The sequence below is a fragment of the Phocoena sinus genome, chromosome 7 (assembly GCF_008692025.1).
Source record: "Phocoena sinus isolate mPhoSin1 chromosome 7, mPhoSin1.pri, whole genome shotgun sequence".
In the NCBI taxonomy this organism is placed as follows: Eukaryota; Metazoa; Chordata; class Mammalia; order Artiodactyla; family Phocoenidae; genus Phocoena; species Phocoena sinus.
The window spans coordinates 46384437-46408005 of record NC_045769.1 but is presented as its reverse complement, the minus strand read 5'-3'; the positions used below and the strand labels follow the sequence as shown (position 1 = coordinate 46408005).

Sequence of the window (23569 nt, the reverse complement as noted above, 5' to 3'; positions counted from 1 at the left end):
TCATGGTACTAGGCCCTCAGCATCTGCATCCATGTTCTAATGAAGCCGAACTCATTTGGAGTGGTCTGTCTCCAAGAAGAGAGCTCACATATTTTTATTTGTTGTAGTAAAAAACAGACAATGATTTTACCTTTGTATGTCCTTAGATTTTGGTTTATATATGTAGATAAACAGAACATAAGTTACTTGAGGGCAGAGAATCTGTCTTGTTCATCATTATATCTCTACCGTCTGGACATATCCCTAACGCTCAATAAGTATTGGTTAAATGAATGAATTTTAGTTACTGGAGCAATGATTCCAGTTTTTCTCTTATCTCAGCATTTGTCTGTCTCTGTGTGAACTGACGGAAGGGATAAAGAAGAGGGCACGGGCTGGGGAAGTTGCCTTAGCCATAGGGCAGACAGTTGAGTTCCAGTGGGTGGACAGAGCCATTGTGTCCAAAGTTACCTTAGACTACCTCCAGCCGCTTTTGAGAAAATAGATTAGTTCCAGGAGTTCAGGATGAAGCAACAGGGAGCATTGACTTATGGGTCTGACACAGCCATGGAGAATCAGATGGCATTTAATACATATATATCCTGGGCTTTCACAGGTTTTTTTTTGAGTTCTAGGTCAGCCCATGTCATCGAGTAGGATTTATTTATCAAGTTTTAGTTCTGGAGGTGTGACAGAAGTATAGTATTATCCTAGAAACTCAGACAGGTACCAAGTTAGTAACAGTTATATACCGAGGCCCACAGAAGGGATACACAGTTAGGAACGTGGGTGTCTGTATCCTCTTACCAGAGTGGGTGGCTTAGGAGGGAGGAGGCTGTGAGTCAGAACAATCAGCATGTCCTTCAGCCAGTAAGATGAGTGACCAACATCAATGAATGAGAAATGGAAAAGCCTATTTGCTCTCTTCCCTACTGTGCTTTGGCTCTAGAGTGGGTGGGTGGGGACCTGCAGTGAAGCCTGGGGGTAAGGATGTGGTGATGCTCCATGGCACACTGTAAGCATTCGTCCTTTGCCTCCCTTCTCCTCCCCCCATCCCCCCCATTGCATCCTTCCATTTCTCCTTTCCATCCTTTCTACATCCTATCCTCTCTTCTTCTCCCTTTTGACCCTCTCTTTCCCTTTATCTCATCCTCCTTCCTTCTTCCCCCCTGCAGGATATCATTTTTAAGTATGGTAAAAATTCTGTACCTAATATTTTATAATATAGGAAAATAAAATCTAATATATAAATAAGGATAAGCTAGGAAAAAAATGTATGGACTACCTGGTGTTGGGAGGCCTGTAAAATTGAAAAGAATGTATTATATTTTTTACTATATTGATATAGTCTAAGCCTTGAGTTAAAAAAATGTTTTACACATAGCAAAAGAAATACAGAAGCTGTAGAGAAATTGTGTTTGCTTTATTGTTCTTATAAAGAATGAGAAAAATCAGCACAGATTTGTTTGTTTTTGCTTTTGAATTAGCTGTAGGAGAACAGATGTCTACAAGATGTAGAGCATATTTTCTTTTTTGGAGAGTACACTTTTTTCAGTGATTTGAGCTGTATAAATTTGTGTGGCTTTTTTTCCTTTTCATTGGATTACTATAATTCTTTGAGAATGTATTAATTTGATACCATTTTTTTTTTCTATTATTTTTACAATGTTATATATGGTGAAGTTTTGTTCATTTGTGGTTTTAAGACTGATTCCTTAGGTGACTGTTGAGCCCAGACAGAAGAGATGATGTTAGTTTCTTTTGATGCGAGGAAAAGGGCTCACTCAGGTTACTTCAGTAAGGTTATATTTAGGAATGAAAAAGACAGGCGTCCCAGACATGTGTTTAGCCTTTAAGGGAACCCAGGGAAGGTGGATTGAGATTCAGAAATGGGAAGTAACCAGTACAGCTCTGAGCTGATTGCCTCTCTGCCCCCTAGTGACAGAGTTGATTCTCTGCCACTGGAATGATGTAGCTCCCTTCCCTCTGCTTTTCCTGCTGCTACCAGCATCCTCTCTCTTTATATTTCTCTTTCTTCTGACTCAGTTTCTGATCACTTATAGTAGTTATTCTTCATGATTTCTACTGCCTCAGAACATCTGTTAAGCATTTTCTCCCTGCGTCTTATTTTTCTGCCCCAAATAGTCTGATTCTCTTCCATGTCAGAGTTCAGAATCTAGAACATGTCCTTGGTTCAGGTAACCCACTGTTACTTTGTTTAGGTGGAGCTTTTGCACAAGGTCCCCGCTTAAGCCTTAGATGATGTAGTCTTAGCTCAGGTGCTCACTCTAGTCACCTCAGAGGCGAAGGGTTATGCCAAGTGCTTCCTGGCAGGTTAATCTCTTAGCAGGAGGATGAGGGCAGGACCCTTATAGATGGGATTTATTGGCACGGCAGGCATTTTGGGAGAAACAGATGGCCAGTTTGCATATAGTGAGAAATTACTTTGGCACAAGGAGTGCAGTGGTTAGAGAACCTGAAACACTAGCCCAGTGACCTGCTCATCCTTGGCCCTCCATGTATTTTGGCCTTGATGAAACAATCAATAAATGAGAAATAATTGTTCCTCACTTAGTTTTAGAGGCCTTCCTTGACTCTCATTGCATATTTTATTTATCACCCTCATTTAATTCACAAATTTTTCTTTCAAACTTAATTTTCATTTACTACTTTATGGGTTATTTCAACCCATAGGTGGGGCTTAAAAATATATAAACAGCTTCTAAAGGGAGTTAAACTTATTTGATAATGGAGACATCTGTAAGTAGGTAAGGCCCTTTCAGTTTTAAAAAGTGATAAAGATTGCATCTCAGAGTGTTGTCTCTATCTCGGATAAAGTCCCTGAGCAGATACTCAAATAGTACACAGGTAACACTGGCAAAAAGCAGAGTCACTACAGATAACTCAATTTCGTTTATTTTTATGGCTGAGTAATATTCCATTGAGTGGCATGTACATATATAAACTACCAAATGTAAAACTGATAGTTAGTGGGAAGCAGCCGCATAGCACAGGGAGATCAGCTCCGTGCTTTGTGACCACCTAGAGGGGTGGGATAGGGAGGGTAGGAGTGGGGGAGATGCAAGAGGGAAGAGGTATAGGGATATACGTATATGTAAAGCTGATTCACTTTGTTATAAAGCAGAAACTAACACATCATTGTAAAGCAATTATACTCCAATAAAGATGTTAAAAAAAAAAAAAGAAGGAGAGTCAGAATTTTAAAAATGTGAGAGGAGGTTGTCTTTAAATGCTTTTTTTTCCCCCATCTTTATTGGAGTATAATTGCTTTACAATGGTGTGTTAGTTTCTGCTTTATAACAAAGTGAATCAGTTATACATATACATATGTTCCCATCTCTCTTCCCTCTTGAGTCTCCCTCCCTCCCACCCTCCCAATCCCACCCCTCCAGGCGGTCACAAAGCACCAAGCTGATCTCCCTGTGCTATGCGGCTGCTTCCCACAAGCTATCTACCATACATTTGGTAGTGTATATATGTCCATGCCTCTCTCTCGCTTTGTCACAGCTTACCCTTCCCCCTCCCCATATCCTCAAGTCCATTCTCTAGTAGGTCTGCATCTTTATTCCCATCTTGCCCCTAGGCTCTTCATGACCAATTTTTTTTTTTTAGATTCCATATATGTTTTAGCATACGGTATTTGTCTTTCTCTTTCTGACTTACTTCACTCTGTATGACAGACTCTAGGTCTATCCACCTCATTACAAATAGCTCAATTTCGTTTCTTTTTACAGCTGAGTAATATTCCATTGTATATATGTGCCACATCTTCTTTATCCATTCATCTGATGATGGCCACTTAGGTTGTTTCCATCTCCGGGCTATTGTAAATAAGAGCTGCAATGAACATTTTGGTACATGACTCTTTTTGAATTATGGTTTTCTCAGGGTATATGCCCAGTAGTGGGATTGCTGGGTCATATGGTAGTTCCATTTGTAGTTTTTTAAGGAACCTCCATACTGTTCTCCACAGTGGCTGTATCAATTTACATTCCCACCAACAGTGCAAGAGGGTTCCCTTTTCTCCACACCCTCTCCAGCATTTATTGTTTCTAGATTTTTTGATGATGGCCATTCTGACTGGTGTGAGATGATATCTCATTGTAGTTTTGATTTGCATTTCTCTAATGATTAATGATGTTGAGCATTCTTTCATGTGTTTGTTGGCATTCTGTATATCTTCTTTGGAGAAATATCTATTTAGGTCTTCTGCCCATTTTTGGATTGGGTTGTTTGTTTTTTTGTTATTGAGCTGCATGAGCTGCTTATATATTTTGGAGATTAATCCTTTGTCAGTTGCCTCATTTGCAAACACTTTCTCCCATTCTGAGGGTTGTCTTTTGGTCTTGTTTATGGTCTCCTTTGCTGTGCAAAAGCTTTGAAGTTTCATTAGGTTCCATTTGTTTATTTTTGTTTTTATTTCCATTTCTCTAGGAGGTGGGTCAAAAGGATCTTGCTGTGATTTATGTCATAGAGTGTTCTGCCTATGTTTTCCTCTAAGAGTTTTATAGTTTCTGGCCTTACATTTAGGTCTTTAATCCATTTTGAGCTTATTTTTGTGTATGGTGTTAGGGAGTGATCTAATCTCATACTTTTACATGTACCTGTCCAGTTTTCCCAGCACCACGTATTGAAGAGGCTGTCCTTTCTCCATTGTACATTCCTGCCTCCTTTATCAAAGATAAGGTGACCATATGTGCGTGGGTTTATCTCTGGACTTTCTATCCTGTTCCATTGAGCTATCTTTCTGTTTTTGTGCCAGTACCATACTGCCTTGATTACTGTTGCTTTGTAGTATAGTCTGAAGTCAGGGAGTCTGATTCCTCCAGCTCCGTTTTTCGTTCTCAAGATTGCTTTGGCTATTCGGGGTCTTTTGTGTTTCCATACAAATTGTGAAATTTTTTGTTCTAGTTCTGTGAAAAATGCCAGTGGTAGTTTGATAGGGATTGCATTGAATCTGTAGATTGCTTTAGGTAGTAGAGTCATTTGCACAATGTTGATTCTTCCAATTCGAGAACATGGTATATCTCTCCATCTATTTGTATCTTCTTTAATTTCTTTCATCAGTGTCTTATAATTTTCTGCATACAGGTCTTTTGTCTCCTTAGGTAGGTTTATTCCTAGATATTTTATTCTTTTTGTTGCAATGGTAAATGGGAGTGTTTTCTTGATTTCACTTTCAGATTGTTCATCATTAGTGTATAGGAATGCCAGAGATTTCTGTGCATTAATTTTGTATCCTGCTACTTTACCAAATTCATTGATTAGCTCTAGTAGTTTTCTGGTAGCATCTTTAGGATTCTCTATGTATAGTATCATGTCATCTGCAAACAGTGACAGCTTTACTTCTTTTACAATTTGGATTCCTTTTATTTCTTTTTCTTCTCTGATTGCTGTGGCTAAAACTTCCAAAACTATGTTGAATAAGAGTGGTGAGAGTGGGCAACCTTGTCTTGTTCCTGATCTTAGTGGAAATGCTTTCAGTTTTTCACCGTTGAGGACGATGTTGCTGTGGGTTTGTCATATATGACCTTTATTATGTTGAGGAAATTTCCCTCTATGCCTACTTTCTGCAGGGTTTTTATCATAAATCGGTGTTGAATTTTGTCGAAAGCTTTCTCTGTATCTATTGAGATGATCATATGGTTCTTCGCCTTCAATTTGTTAATATGGTGTATCATGTTGATTGATTTGAGTGTATTGAAGAATCCTTGCATTCCTGGAATAAACCCCACTTGATCATGGTGTATGATCCTTTTAATGTGCTATTGGATTCTGTTTGCTAGTATTTTGTTGAGGATTTTTGCATCTATGTTCCTCAGTGATATTGGCCTGTAGTTTTCTTTCTTTGTGACATCCTTGTCTGGTTTTGGTATCAGGGTGATGGTGGCCTTTTAGAATGAGTTTGGGAGTGTTCCTCCCTCTGCTATATTTTGGAAGAGTTTGAGAAGGATAGGTGTTAGCTCTTCTCTAAATGTTTGATAGAATTTGCCTGTGAAGCCATATGGTCCTGGGCTTTTGTTTGTTGGAATATTTTTAATCACAGTTTCAATTTCAGTGCTTGTGATTGGTCTGTTCATATTTTCTATTTCTTCCTGATTCTGTCTTGGAAGGTTGTGCATTTCTAAGAATTTGTCCATTTCTTCCAGATTGTCCATTTTTTTGGCATAGAGTTGCTTGTAGTAATCTCTCATGATCTTTTGTATTTCTGCAGTGTCAGTTGTTACTTCTCCTTTTTCATTTCTAATTCTATTGATTTGAGTCCTCTCCCTTTTTTTCTTGATGAGTCTGGCTAATGGTGTATCAATTTTGTTTATATTCTCAAAGAACCAGCTTTTAGTATTATTGACCTTTGCTATTGTTTCCTTCATTTCTTTTTCATTTATTTCTGATTTGATTTTTATGATTTCTTTCCTTCTGCTAACTTTGCGGTTCTTTTGTTCTTCTTTCTCTAATTGCTTCAGGTGCAAGGTTAGGTTGTTTATTCGAGATGTTTCCTCTTTCTTAAGGTAGGATTGTATTGCTATAAACTTCCCTCTTAGAAATGCTTTTGCTTCATCCCATAGATTTTGGGTCATCGTGTCTCCATTGTCATTTGTTTCTAGGTATTTTTTGATTTCCTCTTTGATTTCTTCAGTGATCACTTGGTTATTAAGTAGTGTATTGTTTAGCCTCCATGTGTTTGTATTTTTCACAGATCTTTTCCTGTAATTGATATCTAGTCTCATAGTGTTGTGGTCGGAAAAGATACTTGATACAATTTCAATTTACTTAAATTTACCAAGGCTTGGTTTGTGACCCAAGATATGATCTATCCTGGAGAATGTTCCACGAGCACTTGAGCAAAATGTGTATTCTTTTGATTTTGGATGGAATGTCCTATAAGTATCAATTAAGTCCATCTTGTTTAATGTATCACTTAAAGCTTGTGTTTCCTTATTTATTTTCATTTTGGATGATCTGTCCATTGGTTAAAGTAGGGTGTTAAAGTCCCCAACTATGAATGTGTTACCGTTGATTTCCCCTTTTATGGCTGTTAGTATTTGCCTTATGTATTGAGGTGCTCCTATGTTGGGTGCATAAATATTTACAATTGTTATATCTTCTTCTTGGATCGATCCCTTGATCCATGATGTAGTGTCCTTCTTTGTCTCTTCTAATAGTCTTTATTTTAAAGTCTATTTTGTCTGATATGAGAAATGCTACTCCAGCTTTCTTTTGGTTTCCATTTGCATGGAATATCTTTTTCCATCCCCTTACTTTCAGTCTGTATGTGTCTCTAGGTCTGTAGTGAGTCTCTTGTCGACAGCAAATATATGGGTCTTGTTTTTGTATCCATTCAGCCAATCTGTGTCTTTTGGTGGGAGCATTTAGTCCATTTACATTTAAGGTAATTATCGATATGTATGTTCCTATTCCCATTTTCTTAATTGTTTTGGGTTCGTTATTGTAGGTCTTTTCCTTCTCTTGTGTTTCTTGCCTAGAGAAGTTCCTTTAGCAGTTGTAGTAAAGCTGGTTTGGTGGTGCTGAACTCTCTCAGCTTTTGCTTGTCTGTAAAGGTTTTAATTTCTCCATCAAATCTGAATGAGATCCTTGCTGGGTAGAGTAATCTTGGTTGCAGGTTTTTCTCCTTCATCACTTTAAATATGTCCTGCCAGTCCCTTCTGGCTTGCACAGTTTCTGCTGAACGATCAGCTGTTAACTTTATGGGGATTCCCTTGTGTGTTATTTGTTGTTTTTCCCTTGCTGCTTTTAATATGTTTTCTTTGTATTTAAGTTTTGACAGTTTGATTAATATGTCTCTTGGAGTATTTCTCCTTGGATTTATCCTGTATGGGACTCTCTGTGCTTCCTGGACTTGATTAACTATTTCCTTTCCCATATTAGGGAAGTTTTCAACTATAATCTCTTCAAATATTTTCTCAGTCCCTTTCTTTTTCTCTTCTTCTTCTGGAACCCCTATAATTTGAATGTTGGTGCGTTTTATGTTGTCCCAGAGGTCTCTGAGACTGTCCTCAGTTCCTTTCATTTTTTTTTCTTTATTCTGCTCTACAGTAGTTATTTCCACTATTTTATCTTCCAGGTCACTTATCCATTCTTCTGCCTTAGTTATTCTGCTATTGATCCCATCTAGAGTATTTTTAATTTCATTTATTGTGTTGTTCATCGTTGTTTGTTTCATCTTTAGTTCTTCTAGGTCCTTGTTAAATGTTTCTTGCATTTTGTCTATTCTCTTTCCAAGAGTTTGGATCATGTTTACTATCATTCTGAATTCTTTTTCAGGTAGACTGCCTATTTCCTCTTCATTTGTTAGGTCTGGTGGGTTTTTATCTTCCTTCTTCGTCTGCTGTGTGTTTTTCTGTCTTCTCATTTTGCTTATCTTACTGTGTTTGCGGTCTCCTTTTTGCAGGCTGCAGGTTCATAGTTCCTGTTGCTTTTGGTGTCTGTCCCCAGTGGCTAAGGTTGGTTCAGTGGGTTGTGTAGGCTTCCTGGTGGAGGGGAGTACTGCCTGTGTTCTTGTGGATGAGGCTGGATCTTGTCTTTCTGGTGGGCAGGTCCATGTCTGGTGGTGTGTTTTGGGGTGTCTGTGGACTTATTAGGATTTTTAGGCAGCCTTTCTGCTAATGGGTGGGGTTGTGTTCCTGTCTTGCTAGTTATTTGGCATAGGATGTCCAGCAGTGTAGCTTGCTGGTCGTTGAGTGAAGCTGGGTGCTGTTGTTGAGATGGAGATCTCTGGGTGATTTTCGCCGTTTGATATTATGTGGAGCTGGGAGGTGTCTTGTGGACCAGTGTCCTGAAGTTGGCTCTCCCACCTCAGAGGCACAGCACTGACTCCTGGCTGCAGCACCAACAGCCTTTCATGCACATGGCTCAGAATAAAAGGGAGAAGAAGCAGAAAGAAAGAATTAGTAGAATTAGAAAGAAAGAAAGGAGGGAGGGAGGGAGGAAGGAAGGAGGGAAGGAAGGAAAAAAAGAAAGAAAGAAGATAAAATATAATAAAGTTATTAAAATAAAAAAATAATTATTAAGAGAAAAAAAATTTTTTAAATAATAAAAAGAATGGTCGGATAGAACACTAGGACAAATGGTGGAAGCAAAGCTCTACAGACATAATTTCACACAGAAGCATACGCATACACACTCACAAAAAGAGGAAAAGGGGAAAAAATCATGAATCTTGCTCTCAAAGTTCACCTCCTCAATTTGGGATGATTTGTTGTGTAAAGGAGGGAAGGAAGGAAGGAAGGAAGGAAGGAAAGAAGGAAAGAAAGAAAGAAAGAAGATAAAGTAAAATAAAATAAAGTTATTGAAATAAAAAATATTAAGAAAAAAATTAAAAAAAAAACAAAGAAACCAAAAAACGGACGGATAGAACCCTAGGACAAATGGTGGAAGCAAAGTTATACAGACAAAATCTCACACAGAAGCATACACATACACACTCACAAAAAGAGGAAGAGGGAAAAAAGTCATAAATCTTGCTCTCAAAGTCCACCTCCTTAATTTGGGATGATTCATTGTCTATTCATGTATTCCACAGACATCAAGTTGGTTGGGGAGCTTTAATCCGCTGCTCCTGAGGCTGCTGCGAGAGATTTCCCTTTCTCTTCTTTGTTCTCACAGCTCCCAGGGGCTCAGCTTTGGATTTGGCCCTGCCTCTGCGTGTAGGTTGCTGGAGGGCGTCTGTTCTTTGCTCAGACACGACGGGGTTAAAGGAGCTGCTGATTTGGGGGCTCTGGCTCACTCAGGCCGGGGGGAGGGAGGGGCACGGAGTGCGGGGCGGGCCTGCGGAGTCAGAGGCCGGCGTGACGTTGCACCAGCCTGAGGTGCGCCGTGCGTTCTCCCGGGGGAGGTGCCCCTGGATCCCGGGACTTTGGCAGTGGCGGGCTGCACAGGCTCCCCGGAAGGGGGATGTGGATAGTGACCTGTGCTCGCACACAGGCTTCTTGTTGGCGGCAGCAGCGGCCTTAGCGTCTCATGTCTGTCTCTGGGGTCTGCACTTTTAGCCGTGGCTCGCGCCCGTCTCTGGAGCTCCTTTAAGCAGCGTTCTTAATCGCCTCTCCTGGCGCACCAGGAAACAAAGAGGGAAGAAAATGTCTCTTGCCTCTTCGGCAGGTCCAGACTTTTCTCCGGACTCCCTCCCAGCTAGCCGTGGCGCACTAACCCCCTGCAAGCTGTGTTCACACCGCCAACCCCAGTCCTCTCCCGGCGCTCCGACCGAAGCCCGAGCCTCAGCTCCCAGCCCCGCCCGCCCCGGTGGGGGAGCAGACAAGCCTCTCGGGCTGGTGAGTGCCGGTCGGCCCTGATCCTCTGTGCGGGAATTTCTCCGCTTTGCCCTCCGCACCCCTATTTCTGTGCTCTCCTCTGCGGCCCTGAAGCTTTCCCGCTCCGCCACGCGCAGTCTCCGTGCGCGAAGGGGCTTCCTAGTGTATGGAGACTTTTCCTCCTTCACAGCTCCCTCCCACTGGTGCAGGTCCTGTCCCTATCCTTTTGTCTCTGTTTATTCTTTTTTCTTTTGCCCTACCCAGGTACGTGGGGGGGGGGGGGGGGGGCGGTTCTTGTCTTTTGGGAGGTCTGAGGTCTTCTGCCAGCGTTCAGTAGGTGTTCTGTAGGAGTTGTTCCACGTGTAGATGTATTTCTGGTGTATCTGTGGGGAGTAAGGCGATCTCCCCGTCTTACTCTTCCGCCATCTTCCCGGAAGCCCTAAATGCTTTTAAATGTATGTGTTGCTTCTGGTTAACTCTGTGTGTGTGTGTGTGTGTGTGTGTGTGTGTGTGTGTGTGTGGTTTTATTATCGTTAGTTTCTTTATTTGTTTGATTTTTGTTAAGGTGGAACTTGATAACCTATTCATAAGACTTTTCTCTCTTCTAGCAGTCTTTTGGCTGTTTCTCCCCCAAATCTTTCCCATGTATCTATTGAGCATGTACTATGTACCAAGCACAAAGAAAGTGATGCAGTTTTTATCTAATTCAGATAGACGGTAAGCCTGTGATTGCTGTACTTATAATCCAACTGGCAAGATGTAAATAGTTTGAAAAGTATGGTTTCCTTGATTAGGCAGCAATTTTCATTGTGTACAAGCACCTGGTATATTCTTTCAGACTTCACACTGTCTTGTTTTCTTCTGTGAAAGGTCTTCTTGTTAGGTTCTAATAGACAAAAAATAAATTTCATCATTATTTCATTGATAATAAGCAATTCATAGCTTAGAATAATTTTCTCACAAAAGCATGCTTTAACTACAATGGGTGAGGGATTTTCTTTTCCAGTATTATCAATAAAAATTTAGAGTTCACCAAAAATGTGTGAAATAAAATGACAATTAGTACACAGGATTTTAGCTTGCAAACTAGATGTGTTATCCTCTAGTCGTGAATAGAAAGTAGAATTGCTGAGTTGGGGTGTCTTGGTTCTGATGCTTGTAATTCATCTCTCAATATTGACTGTATTGATTTTCTTTTTGGAAAAATAAGGAAACACAGCCCTACATATGGGCAGGGTTATTTTGAAAATAAAATGTTATACCAGTGAAAACATTTCGAAAAGTTAGAAGAACCTAAAAGATTAATCATCATCAGTGGCTCACCTAGTTTAAATAGATTGCTATTTAGAAATTAAGTTAGATGCAAGCTCCTAATAAGATGACATCTATTTTTGCTTTTATAATAACAAGTTATAATATACTTACATGTCTGATTCCTCTACTACCTTCAAAGCTCCACTTCTTCATCTGTATCCCGAGTGCAGAGCACTGAGCAGGTATTTAATAAATGTTCATTGGATGAATAAAACTGGGGAGGACATGAGGAAAGAACATCTTTATAACATCATAGTCTGATTATTATAAATTAGAGAACTAGCTTTCAGTCATATTTTGGAGACAGGTAAATCTTTTAAACAGGTACCTTGCTCATTGTTTCCTCTTTGCCTCAATCTATGAAATTGGAAGTTTTTTGTTTCTGTAATTTCACCTCTTTTGCTGTTGAGTCATTACAGTAAAACATTAAGAGGATGTGCTCTTGGTAATATCTTTGTCGATATTAAATGAAGTGTTCATTGCCTAAAAGAATGTACTGTACTGATTTGATTTTAAATGCTTTCATGCATAGCAAAGAGATGAAGACTGGTTTGCCCAGTTTTATCTAGTCGTGAGTGCTCCAGAGGAGTGACCTGCCATGGCTAATACTATTACTTTCTTCATAATAATAGATTCAGAACATTCAAAGACTGCTCTTTAATCATTTACTTTTTAAAAATAAAGAGGGTTGTTTTATTAAAATTAATTAATTAATTAATTTTGGCTGCGTTGGGTCTTTGTTGCTGCGTGCGGGCTTTTCCCTGTTTGCTGTGAGTGGGGGCTACTCTTCTTTGTGGGGTGTGAACTCATTGCGGTGGCTTCCCTTGTTGCGGAGCACAGGCTCTAGGCACGTGGGCTTCAGTAGCTGTGGCATGTGGACTCAGTAGTTGTGGCTCATGGGCTCTAGAGCGCAGGCTCAGTAGTTGTGGCACACGGGCTTAGTTGCTCCGCAGCATGTGGGATCTTCCTGGACCAGGGCTTGAACCCGTGTCTCCCACATTGGCAGGCAGATTCTTAACCACTGCACCACCAGGGAAGCCCTACTTCTTTTAACTACTCACAGTTTGGAAATTAAACATAGTTGGTATTACATGTTTTTCTATTTTCTGTGGCTCAGGGCTGAATTCTTTTTTTTTTTTTTACGGTACACGGGCCTCTCACTGTTGTGGCCTCTCCCGTTGCAGAGCACAGGCTCCGGACGCACAGGCCCAGCGGCCATGGCTCACGGGCCCAGCCGTCCCGCGGCATGTGGGATCCTCCCGGACCGGGGCACGAACCCGTGTCCCCCGCACCGGCAGGCGGACTCTCAACCACTGTGCCACCAGGGAAGCCCCTCAGTGCTGAATTCTAATGACATGTCTTTGCAAAAGTTTACATGCATGTGTGGACTCTGATATCACTTGTTAGAAAAGGGAAATTTGACTGTAAATTTTACCTTTTCAGCACAAGTCATAAATGTTCCTGGAATACATCTTTTTTTTTTTACCATCTTTATTGGAGTATAATTGCTTTACAATGGTGTGTTAGTTTCTGCTGTATAACAAAGTGAATCAGCTATACGTATACATATATCCCATATCTTCTCCCTCTTGCGTCTCCTTCCCACCCTCTCTATCCCACCCGTCTAGGTGGACACAAAGCACCGAGCTGATCTCCCTGTGTTATGCGGCTGCTTCCCACTAGCTATCGGTTTTACATTTGGTAGCGTATATATCCATGTCACTCTCTCACTCCGTCCCAGCTTACCCTTCCCCCTCCCTGTTTCCTCAAATACATCCTCTACATCTGCATCTTTATTCCTGTCCTGCCCCTAGGTTCTTCAGAACAGTTTTTGTTTTTTGTTTTTTTTTAGATTCCATATACATGTGTTAGCATACAGTATGTTTTTCTCATTCTGACTTACTTCACACTGTATGACAGACTCTAGGTCCATCCACCTCACTACAAATAACTCAATTTCATTTCTTTTTATGGCTGAGTAATATTCCATTGTATATATGTGCCACATCTTTATCCATTCATCTGTTTATGGATACTTAGGTTTGGAATGCATCTTTTTTGGCTTAATAATATGATCTGCTCTTTGTATAGTCCTTTACAGTTTTGAAAGTGCTTTCATACATAACTCCTTTGCAAATACCCCAGGAGAGAGGGAGGATAAGTGTTATAGGCATCTTGTTACAACTGCTCTGTAGGTTACTTTGACCTAACTTACCTATAAAATATTTAATTGTCAAATAAAGTTAGACTTGACCTAATTATGTTGACGTTTCCACACCTCTTACTATTCCCATAAATCTGTGAACCAAGAAAACGCTTGCTATATCTATGCTAAATTATATCATTGGGTTTTGAGACCTTGTGCCTCAGGAGATTAGGCTCAGATGAGATGATTGCAATCTTCTTTGCTCACAGATAGGAAGCTATCTTCATTTATCACAGAGTAACTGAAGAATAACTGAAAGAGTTTGAGATATTTTTTGTCTTTTGTCAAGCCAAGATAGAAATGTCTCTCTTCTGGTGAGGAAAATGTGTAACAGAGAAGGCTGAAGAGAAAGATGTTTATAGCTTGGGTAAATATAATACTTGTTTATTGTAAGTGTTTTATATATTTATTTTATAGCACAGTCTCTATCCTGAGAGGTCAGGGGAAAGAATGATTCAAATATATATTTGTAATCTATGACTTCTTTCTTTGGTGATTATAGTTTGTTGAATTCTGTTTGAGATGGGGCTTAGGTCTAAAAAGAGGGGGTAAAATGGAGAGAAGATTCTAGAAAAGAATCAGGTGCCTTTGGGTAGCATTGCATATTTATATAGTATATTTAAACCTATTTAAGAAAAAAGGAAAATGGCCATAATTTTTATTTTCTTAACAAAGGAACAACGAAGAAAAATGAACTTCAGTAAGCGAAACTTTTATTTCTTTATAGCTAATATTTGGGGAGAACTTTTTGGTGCCTTATGATATCTTGTACACCCAGTCTTAAAAATGAAACTGTGAAACTGTAGACCCAGGTATCTTATATATCCTTAGATCTTTTATAAAATAAAGTTTATTTTTCCAGTTCTATAAACACTGATAGTTCAAGTTTTTTTTTTTTTTTTTTTTTACATAGGTCATTCAGGTACCACATAGTTGATATCAAATCCTTATCAGACAGTGAAAGTCTATAAAAGGTCCAGGGGTCAAAGCAGATAGTTGCTTAAGGAACTTCTAGACCTAACTTAGTAAGGCACAAAAGATTTACTTAGCTAGTGTCTTTCTGAAAAGCTTCAAAGAAATAAGAAAGTACCTTATTAGAGTATAGTCAGGTTGGAATAATTCTCTTCAGTTGCCAATCAGTTTTTTATTTTCTTTCACGTAAACCATAATATTAATTCTGCAGGAAGGAAGATATATTATTCATCTTGTGTAATTTTTTAATTAGTAAAGCTCCACATTTCTTATTGCGTATCAGATTCATTAAGTTGTTCACATCTATCCCGAATCTGTTTATTTATAATTGTTTAAACCAATCACATTTATACTGTCTTCAACAGAAGTGAAGATGTGATTAATGTCGTACTCCAACCTAAATTTAATGAAAGGCTATATTGTGTGATTTCCTAAGAAAACACAAACTGTTTTTGCGGTACGCGGGCCTCTCACTGCTGCAGCCTCTCCCGTTGCGGAGCACAGGCTCCGGACGTGCAGGCCCAGCGTCCACAGCTCACGGGCCCAGCCACTCCGTGGCATGCGGGATCCCCCCGGACCGGGGCACGAACCCGTGTCCCCCGCATCGGCAGGCGGACTCTCAACCACTGTGCCACCAGGGAAGCCCACAAACATTTTAAACTATATGTTTTGCCCTCCTGATTCTGAAAAATCTACTGCAGGCACATCATGTCCCTTTTCAGCTTCCAACAACAACAGATACCTTCAAAACACCAAAAGAGTTGCTGAATAACAATTTTGTAGAAAATTTTTATTGTTTTTAATATATCAATCATTCTGGCCCATTATTATTTTATACTGTGAGCTCAATTTAGCAAAAGTCACATACAAATTCAACAAAGTGTATATTACACATTAGTAAATAACATATTTGAGAGTGATTATTTGGTTGTACTTGACAGAAAACCAATTAAAACTGTTAAGCAAAACAAAATATGTATTGGTTATCATAATTGACAGTTCTGTAGTGATGCTTCAGACATGGCTGAATCCAGGCACTCACTCTCATAGCTTTGTTTTCCACTGAGTTGGATTCATTTTAGGGCAGGAATCCTGAAGGCAAAATAGCCACTAGACTTTCAATCCCCCAGTCAGTCAACTCAAGTGAATAGGGATTGTTTCTTTCTAAATAGTTTTCGTAAAGGGTTGATTTGATTTTCTTTGTTTTAACTTAGTCCAACTTTCCATTCCTGAAATGAATAATTATGACTAGGGTTATGGTGCGTTTATTGGCCAGTCCTGGACCTAGAATCACCCTCAGGCAAACATAACTACCAGGACGGAGAAAAGAAGTACAGGTCTGCAAGGGAAACCCAGGGTGCTATCATGAGAATGTATTTTGTTTTGTCGTTGTTTTTGTTTTTGTGAGAGGTGGTGGTGACAGTAAAGCACAGTGTATGTATATATTAAATTAAATTAAGAGTGAAATGTGCACCATTATAAATAAGTCCCATTGAGCAAAAGAGCAGCAGTTTAAATTGGTATACTAATATTTTGTGATAGAGCAACATAAAGAATGATTGCAAAACCTCGATACTGAAAATGTATGATTGCTGAAGAAAGGCCTTGGAACATAACCAATCATACAGAAAACCTGTGATCATAGCATTTCTGAGACTTTCTCATCTGTAAAATAATAATTATTTGGTTAACAGTAGATACTTTTATACACCTTTTTTGTGCTGAATTATATTGCTATAGGAGGTATTACAGATTTTATCAAATAATGTTTGTATAATTTAATTATATCCAATTATGGATGATATTGCACTCAATTTAGAATAGAGACAAGGATTAGTAAAACTCTTCTCCCCACCTTTCCTTAACTGTGGGAAATTGGAACACTATTACAGCTCGCTGAAATTTGCCTTTAAATACATTACTCATTTCATGGATATTAACGTGAATAAAATTAAACTCCACAGGACTGGAAAAATTAAACTAATGACTTTTTATGTAATCCAAGTTAATGAGTGCTTTCTGGTCTAATTTTTCATTGAGGAATCAACCACAGTTTCTTGATTCCCTGCTTTTGAATAGCCTCTATTATGGGGCTATTTACAAAAATGCTTAATAAGAGCCTGTATTGAATAGGTGCTCTATTTCCATATACACTGAAATATATTTACACATTTTTACAGTTTTTGGTAGCAATATAAGGTCTTTTAAAAATTAAGTGTGGCTTTTAGCGTAGGTGTTTTATAAATTTTTCTTTAATTACCTGAATGTTTTTTTTTTCAAACTTATCTAATTAATTGATTTATTTTTGGCTGCCTTGGGTCTTCGTTTCTGCGCACGGGCTTTGTCTAGTTGCAGCGAGCAGGGGCGTCTCTTCATTGTGGTGCGAGGGCTTTTCACTGCGGTGGCTTCTCTTGTTGCGGAGCACAGGCTCTAGGCGCACGGGCTCAGTAGCTGTGGCTCGTGGGCTCTAGCGCGCAGACTCAGTAGTTGTGGCGCACAGGCTTAGTTGCTCCGTAGCATGTGGGATCTTACCGGACCAGGGATCGAGCCCATGTCCCCTGCATCGGCAGGCAGATTCTCAATCACTGCGCCACCAGGGAAGCCCCCCTGAATATGTTTTTAATGTATTAAAATACTATACTAGGGCTTCCCTGGTGGCACAGTCGTTGAGAGTCCGCCTGCCGACGCAGGGGACACGGGTTCGTGCCCCGGTCTGGAAAGATCCCACATGCCGCGGAGCGGCTGGGCCCGTGAGCAATGGCCGCTGAGCCTGCGCGTCTGGAACCTGTGCTCCGCAACGGGAGAGGCCACAGCAGTGAGAAGGCCCGCGTACCCACCCCACCCCCCCAAAAATAAATAAAATAAAATAAAATACTATAATAAAGAATAGTGATTCATAATTTTCATCTTCTGAGGTGAAGGAAGGAAGGAAAGAAGAGTGGAAAGAAAGAAGGCAGGAAGGAGTGGAGACGTAATGAAAGAAGGAGAGAAGGTACCTAAAAAATGGGGAATACTTGGGAAAAATTCTGTTCCTAAATAACTTGGTGCTGAAATTTGTATTTGCAGTGTTTTAGAAGTAGTCTTAGTGGTAGGAGATAAACTAAATATGATGACTAATTCGAAAAATTAAACCTAATTAAATCTAAAATATATTAGACAAATAAAATTTTAACAATTAACTAAAAAGTTTTGACACTTTTGATAATGACTTAGTTGCTTTAAAACCTTTGTGTCAATTCATAGCTAAGGTCTTAATTTAAGGATTAGAAACTTACATGATTTTGTGTTTAAAATATGTAACTGACATTAAGGGACTCTAAAATAAAAACCAGTCTTTCCTAATTCAGTGGAGGAGTTTAGGAAATGAATATAGTTATCTGAGAGAAGAGCAATGAAGGCAGGCAGAAGGAATAAAATGTTCAAAGGTCCTGAGACTTAATGTTTGAATCAAAGTCTCAAAAAACCTCATTAAAACATAAAAATAAAAAGCACACCAAACGGAAAATAAAAATTATAAATTAATTATTTAATAAATTAAACATAAAAGTTATACTTCACTTGCAGTTAAAGAAGTACACATTTCAGAAAAAGAGACAATTTTTTGACAATCAAATTGTCAAAATATGAGAAAAAAGATCATTGCTGGAAAGGGTGATTTGAAATTAACGTTATCATCTGCCATTGGTGGGAAGTCTATTTTGGTATATCTTTCTAGAAAGCGTCTTGGTGGTATGTAAGAAAATACTTCAAAGATCAAGTACTGGGCTTCCCTGGTGGCGCAGTGGTTGAGGGTCTGCCTGCCGATGCAGCGGACGCGGGTTCGTGCCCCGATCCGGGAAGATCCCACATGCTACGGAGCGGCTGGGCCCGTGAGCCATGGTCGCTAAGCCTGCGCGTCTGGAGCCTGTGCTCCGCAACGGGAGAGGCCACAACAGTGAGAGGCCTGAGTACCGCAAAAAAAAAAAAGATCAAGTACTTTTTCACCTAGTAATTTAACTTCTAGGAAGCCATAATAAAGGAATAACTTGAGATGAGCACAGATATTTATGTATGAAGATATGTATTGCAGTTCTATTTATAGTATGAAAGTGTGGAACTTTTGAACAATTCATCATAAGTAAAAATAATTGTCTTGAATTTCTAGGTCCTTTTTTTTTAATGTGCTGGGCACTGTCTGTGGATTATCTCATTTATTTCTTTCTACATTTATGTAATGTATAGTTAGTGTTTATTTGTTAATTTCCCTACCACTGTGTTTATAATAGACCAGCTTTTCCTTGGTGGAACTCATCTTTCATCATGTGTAGTAGCCATGTGGCTAAGGAGAACTGACCTTATTGGTATCTTGAATGGCCTAAGCCCATCAGTGATTCTATACCCCCAGTGATTGATTAGGGGTGTGTGTGTGTGTGTGTGTGTGTGTGTGTGTGTGTATGAGACCTTATTGACTCAATAAGAGTAAATCCCAGAACTTTTGATTACTGATTGAAGGAGAAATGCTCTTTCTCCTTTAGCTCTCACTCTTGTTTTTGCTCTGGCTTTCTTTTCCTTTTCCCCCCTTTCCTCCAAACATTGCTGAGATTTCCATTCTTTTCCCTAGTCAGATTTATTTTCCTCCTCAAATTCCCATTCATTAAAAAGTTACTATACCCTGGTATGAATTTCACTCTGCCATACATCATTCATTAACTCAAGTAAATTTTTAGTCTGTGGCCAGTTGTCACTACTTCGAATCCATCTTAGTGCCTATGCTGTGTTTTACATAAAAGGCTCTAAATATTTGAGAGGTCAGAGTTTGTGAAGAGTTAATGTTAAAAAGAACAAAGACTTCACCTTAACCTATTTATACTGAAAAATATAATAACCAAAAGTTTCACAGAAAGTTGCTTGGGTTTTCCACTGATTGCAGCAGAAAGAGTGAATGACTTGATAATTGTTCTCCTGCTTCTTCTAATTAGGAAAATTTCCTGCTGGTGACAGCTTCAAAGCACTGCTAAAAGTTTCATGTCAAATGTAGAGGAATGAACTAGATTTAATTTGTTTTCAAATTGGTGAATTTAAAATTGATATTAATTCTGAAATAGTTTGTCATGTCTCATCCTCTATCACTTTTCTCTTCACCATTCTGAGAGTGGAGAACTTAAAATGCACATGGAACAAAAAAGGAATGATGTCGATTCTTGGCTCAGGCTGACATCTCTGAGAATAGGAAAGGCCTGGATCAGGGTTGTCTTGTCTTGCTCTCTTCTTACCTAAATTAAATCCCAAGCACCATTCCCCCTTTACATCTTACAAATATGAATGCCTTGAGTCTATTTCTATTTTGCATTGCCATTTAACAAATATATACAAATTTCTAAGAAACAATTTATACTTGTCTCACCTTCTCCCTTTCATGGTCTCTTCAGAGCCACATTTACCACATGGTCGACATAAAATACATTTTCTTGCATCACTTCCCTGTTTTATCATACTTATGTCACCTTTAGGATAAAATCCAAATTTTAGCATGGCATTCAGGAGGCTTCTTGATATGGCCTTACCTTATTGCAAAAATTTCTTATAAAATAGTTTCATAAGCATTCTATTTTCAAATCATATATACCTGACCACTTGCCTGTCCTTAAAGGTGGCATGTTCTTTCTTATTACTATACCTTTGCTCATGATGTTCCCTCTGCCAACCAATTTCTTCATTGGACAACTTCTAAACTGATGGTCCACAGGTTCCATCTTCTTAAGGAGGAAGACAAGTAAAAATACCTTCAAACCTGGCTTGTTGGTTTAGGTTGGTTTTGTTGTGTGTGGAATATTTAAAGATACAAGTGTTGCATTAACAAATAGAGGCGTCTAGTCATATTGCAATGTTCATAATGGTTTTGTTAAACTAATACTGTTGGAAAAAAATGAAGGTTTTGGTAAAGAAATGGTTGGCTTCATTTAATTTCATGTACCTCTTCAAATTTCATAATATGTAATAAATGGTGGTAAGACAGTATAAAATTGAGTGTGTTATGTTCATACTAAAATTTTAAGAATCATTCACATTGGAAATCAAGATTTTATATTTTAAAATAAAAATATGTTCAAAAGAGCAGCTCATAAGCTTATCTAGTTTTTTGCAGGAATATTTAAAGTGCTCTTTAAATGACCAAATCTAATCATATCAGACAGTGGAATAATACATCCACTTCAGAGTATATGTCACTTTCCTGCAAGAAGAAAGATAGAAGTAGGCACAAGTTCATTCTTGTTTTTTGATGTGGGTATTTTTGTGCTCTTCTTTATGCTGTCACATTGCATAAAATATTCTAGGTTGAAAAGTGTTTTCCACAGTAAGAATGGATTTCAGTCAGTCTGAGATAGAAATAAATGCTGTGGGCATAAGTTGAGTCAACCATTTTAAGGAAAATATTTACTTTGCTATACTGTTTGGAATGGGATTTTTTTTAAACAGTTTTTTTTTTTTAAACAAAGTTACTTATGTTATCTTGGGTGATTTCTTTCTCATTTCATTCCATTAGACCAACATTTGCACAAAATAAATAAGGAAATAACCATTACACTAAAAAACTAATTTTGTCACCTTTTTCTCCCCCTTCCCCAAGCAGACAAAAGAGAAAAAATGATCTGGTTAATCACTTTGGAAATCATGGCACAGTTTCATGGCTACCTTTTAGCTGTGCCATCTTTGAAATTTCCTGTCCAGGATGAGCAGATCTATTTCTAAAGCTGGAAGTAGCTGATAATGCAGCCTTTACATTTTGAGGAAAGATAAGATGAGTTGTATCATTTATATATACCCTAGGAGTCAATGCTAAGAGAATACCATGCCTATGATTTAATAAATAACAGCATCATTGGGTAGATAAACATTTTTCTCACTAACATTATAAAATATCTATAAATGGCCTTAAAATATACCCTGCTCATATTTTAATTCAGATTTTACAATCGTTGCTTTCTCTGCTAGATGCTGTTGATGATCTGCCTATAATCCCACTCCCTTAGCATCTCCCAAATAGCGTTTTTTACTTGAATTATGTGCCTTTGGGGCCTCCTAAACTAAGATTCCTTCTTTCTTTATCTCTAAAGTTACGATAGAAAATGAAAAAGAGTATGGTGAACTAATAGATAAACAGGCTTCTAAAGAAAATTGTGGCTAAGTTAGAAAAATATAGTTTCAGAGTTTTCACATGGGTCATATACAAACAAAGAGTCAGAAGTAAAGATCTGTCTTTAGTCTATAATTTGAGAAAGTCAAGAATACAGGTCTGGGGCTTTCCTGGTGGCACAGTTGGTGAGAGTCCACCTGCTGATGCAGGGGACATGGGTTTGTTCTCGGGTCTGGGAGGATCCCACATGCCGCGGAGCGGCTGGGCCCGTGAGCCATGGCCGCTGAGCCTGCGCGTCTGGAGCCTGTGCTCCACAACGGGAGGGGCCACAACAGTGAGAGGCCCGCGTTAAAAAAAAAAAAAAAATACAGGTCTGGCTTTACCAATGGTCTGTATCAGAGTTATGGAGGGAGACACAACAAAAGAGTTTGATATGTTTTTGTACTTGTGTTCCTCCTCCCCCTCAAAAAAAAAAAAAAAAAGCATATTTTTGCTGTTTTGGCAAGAAGAAATACTATACTATGAATTTTTTTTTGCTGCTTTTGAATTTATGTTCAGAGGTCCATTTCAAACGATGGAATTAAGGGAAGGCATAATTTGTGCTGTTGCATCTGGAAGGACTTCTTCCTTTTGTGTGTTGGAATAAAAATGTAAGAATCTTAACTAGCCATTGTGTCTGTTCTAGTTATAGCGTGAGAATAAATAGAAGGATGAGCTACCTAAATGTTTCTCCATAGCAGTTGAAGTGCAATGAAAGTTAAAATAGATCAGGGCTTTCTAAAATTCTGTTTCACCTTCTTAATCCAGGACAGAGTATGCGCTTGGTTAGTCTAATTAGCTAATAAGTGAAGGAGACAGCTGGGCCTAGTTGTCGTACAGCCTGAGGGAGAAAGGGGGTATATGGTCAACCAACCATCACTGTTCTTTAATAGTAACATATCCATGAGTTAAAACATTTAACTCATTATCTAGCAATCCTACTATTTGCCCTTATCTAACAATCTGTTACTCTACCTTTTCAAAAAAATAACATGCTTTACCATTGTTTTTCTGTTACTGGGTAACTTTCTTGAACTTTCACAAGAAATGTAATTGGAATTTTAGAATATGCATTGTAATAACTAAATTAAAATACACATAAATATAATTATCGATTAATTCTACTGAGTCCAATTTTAATTTTATTTTTAGTTATGTGTAATTTCATCTGATATACACAAGAGAGAAAGTAATTGAAGTCAAATTCAGATGGGAACTGGATGATTGAAAGTCAAGTGTCTGCATATTCCTTCAACTATATTTGAACATACCTACGCAGGTAAGAATAAGCGATTGCTTATTTATATACTTAATAACATTTGGAAAAAAGATTTGAAGCTATAAAAAAGTTTTTACTTTGTACTGACTATTTAAAAAGATAGTTTTATTTTATGAAATGGTAAAATACATAAAAGCAAAATAAAATTGAAATCGTGAATGAGTCTGTTTTCTAAAAACAACTTCTGTTACCTGTTTGTTCTATACCATTTGATTTTTGTTTTGTTGTTTTTTTCCTTTAAACAACATTAGGCTAATATACATATTCTTTGTTGAATTTATTATTTTTATAACAAATCTGTTTTGTTCTATTTGGGAATATGATTTAATGCTTCATATTTTTCATTGTTATCTGTTAATATAAACATAAATGATTAAAAA

General features: G+C 38.4%; 1 protein-coding gene across 6 annotated transcripts in view; it reads left to right on the top strand.

Moving 5' to 3' along the window:
• GULP1 (GULP PTB domain containing engulfment adaptor 1) overlaps positions 1 to 23569 on the top strand; it is a 272148-nt gene that overhangs the window by 72429 nt on the left and 176150 nt on the right. For all 6 annotated transcript variants that reach the window (XM_032637493.1, XM_032637496.1, XM_032637492.1 and 3 more), the window contains exon 2: positions 23063 to 23189. The gene's annotated coding sequence lies outside the window, so the exon portion shown is untranslated. The remainder of the gene's footprint in view (positions 1 to 23062; positions 23190 to 23569) is intronic.